Source organism: Hydra vulgaris, chromosome 11 (genome assembly GCF_038396675.1).
Source record: "Hydra vulgaris chromosome 11, alternate assembly HydraT2T_AEP".
Lineage (NCBI taxonomy): Eukaryota > Metazoa > Cnidaria > Hydrozoa > Anthoathecata > Hydridae > Hydra > Hydra vulgaris.
In genome coordinates, this window is record NC_088930.1 from 26,899,188 (window position 1) to 26,902,500 (window position 3,313).

Sequence of the window (3,313 nt, forward strand, 5' to 3'; positions counted from 1 at the left end):
ATCAGTAAAGCCATGGTCACTCATATAGAGAAAAACAATAGCTTCTCCAGTAGTAAGCCATATGCTATGGGAAAGATTGCCAAACTTAGCCTTTTTAAGATTTGGGTCCATCTTACCTGTAGTCAAACATTTAATCGGTTATATAATGTGAAATATAGTGACCGTCAAGTTCAGAAGTAATACGAATGTGTTCTTCTTTCACAACTCTTTGATGAAATCATTTTGTTACAGGGTTGAGCTTTAAAACTTTGGTAAATTTCTACCATCAGCAAATATACCTTTGAAAGGTTGTAATTGAATCTTCATTTCTTCAGATATCTTTGCTTTAGTCATTACTGTTTTCTTAGCTATAACAACTCTTTTAGGATCTACAACCAAATAGGACATTTCAGGTGTTAAAAAGTTACCCAGAATAAGGTTTTGAAGAAAAGCTGAAACTACTGCTGTTGCAGCTGATAAAATATCAAATGTCAAAGATGCTTCAGCAGTATTATTAATATACATAAAATATAGTTTTCAGTTATCAGTTGAAGCAGGTTCACCTTCCATTTCTATTCTATTTGAATTTTCATCACTTATGAAAAGACTCAACAAGATCTTTATTTTTTAAGTTTCTTCCTCTTCTTTTTTTCAAATTTTTTTTCTAGACTTGAATTTCTTTTCAGCTTCCTCTTTTCTAAAGAAACTTGAATAGCTATTTCCTTAGTATCTTTACAAGTTATTTGATACTTTGATAGTGACTCAGTTTTTTCTCTTTCAGCTTTTAAGCAAATAAGTTTTTCCCTCGGACAGGTACACTAAAATATGTGCAAAATCTAGAGAACTATTTAATTTTGAGCATTTTTCATTACATAAAGAGATTTCACATTTACAAGATGTAATGTCAAGCAATTGATCTAATTTGATTTCCCTGGTAGAAACAATTATTTGGGCTGCTTTTCCTCTGGAAATATCACTAAACTTATTCCAGGCTAATTTTATTTTTTGTACCAAAAATATTTTGTTTATGACCACAAGAAACTTGAAATTAACATTCGATCTTGTCCACTGTTGAAGAACCAAGTCTGCTAACTGTGCACTAAGTTCTCTTACAGAAATCAGCCTCCTTAAAAATAAAAATTTAATAATTGGTTTAACTTAGTGAATACAAGTAAATATAAACAAAACTTCTGCAATCTTTAAATGCGACTTTTCATTACATACTTGTCAATATCTTTTTCAATGAGCAAACATTCTTGTATTAAAAGACCCTTTCTTAGGATATCTATATTTGTAGGCACTTCTGAAGGATTAAGATCATTACTTCTACCCAAATACAGTAAAAACTTTAATTCTATCCAAATTGAATTTAGTAATTTTAGGAACACTTAATTGTTAATGTTAATGTTAAATAAATATTAGCAATTAACAAAACTCGAAATCGACTAAAACGGAAGTAAGGTACTTTTGTACTGCGTATTCATGTATGAGGTACATCAAATGCACCGTACGGAAGTAATTTATTTCCAGTTTTATAGATTACTTGTATGAATAAATGAAAACATATGTTTAAATACAAAAATATTTCAGAATGTGATGTATTATATTCTTTCCAGAGTACATACAGAAGAGTACATTAGTACAGATGTATGCATTATGTAAATTTTACGCAAAGTACACTTTGGTACTAATGTAATAATTGTAGACAATAATGTACACTTCTGTACAATGCAATAAACGTAGAAATAGCTATTTAAAAATAACCTACAACTTTTCAGAACTTTGCATTTCTAAATATACAGGGCCGACGACGCGGTTTTTAAATTTGGGGAACACAATCAAACTACTAAAAAAACGTCCTCCATAACTAAAAACTTCAAAACCTTTATTTAAAAATTGAAAAGTCCTTTACAGAAAAAAGTGAGGGAGAAGGACGCCAATCATGTTATTTTTTCAAATTTTTTTTAAATTTTCATTTATTATATATATTGGCACTATAATATTGGTGCTAGAAGTTTCTTTGCTTATTTTTGTTTCAAGTGACGTACCCTAATACATATATATATATATATATATATATTAAATGAAGTTATATATATATATATTTATATATATAACTTCATTTTTGATAAAATAAACAAATCTTTTAAATAGCATTTCATTATAAAAATGAAAGTAAACAAAATTCTATATATGTTGGTTCTTGCTTTTAAAAAGCATTCTAATATAAAAATGAAATTTTAAGCTGATGAGAACCGGTTTAAAACTGTGTTTTAAAGCTAAAAAGTTTGAAAAACAACGGTTAATAGCTATTAGCGTTTTTTGTGCATTTTTCAAAATTTCAACAATTAGTTAGAGCTATTTGCTTTAATGAAATTTGTTTTTGAATCTTGTCTTATTTCACTTCAAACGACAATCTTTAAAACTCTCTCTCTCTCTTTCTCTCTCTCTCTCTCGCTCGCTCTCTCACTCTCTCTCTCTCTCTCTCTCTCTCTCTCTCTCTCTCTCTCTCTATATATATATATATAAATATTGATGAGTCAAGTGAAAATGAGTTTTGATTGACGGAACTAAAGATGATAGCTCGTTTGAGAAGCGATCTAGTTTCATCAATCAAAACTCATCTACGCTTGACTCGTCAATATATATTATCATCAAGCAAAAATGAGTTTTAATTGATGGAACTTGAGATCATAGCTCGTTTGAAAAGCGATTATGATCGTATTTGTAGAAAAGAGAAAGAGATGCAACTTAACGACAATGAGAGAGAGGCTCAAAGTTGGTAAAAAAAGCAGGTCCAAATAGGTTTACAATGCGTTTTTGGATTTTGTCTAAAAGAGAAAGAGTATCATTAGAAGAACCAACTCAAATATGATAATAGTATTCCATATAGGGATGAATAAGAGAATTGTAGAGGTGAAGAATGAAACCAGGAGATAATGGGGAGTACGATTAAGTGAAGCAACCTTGGCAGATGCTAACTTTACAACCGATTGCATATATGGTTTCCATGAGAGGTCAGTAGTGAGTAATTATCGAGCGGTTATAAAAGACGTAAAAAAAAAGGACTCAGTGAGTTGGACTGGCATTCATTAATATAGGAATATCGACAGTATTGCGATAGTTGTCTTCAGTAACTAAACCATCTCAACCACTGCCTTTTGAATTTTCATTACCAACATCTGGCATCAGCATACGTTATATAGCATCTTATATCACTTATATATCACTATATTACGTCATATATCACTTTTTGAGACTACTTTTTTCACTATGGTTTTTAATTGTTTTACATAATTTTTATTACGAGTTTATTCGCAATTTTTTTTGGTCT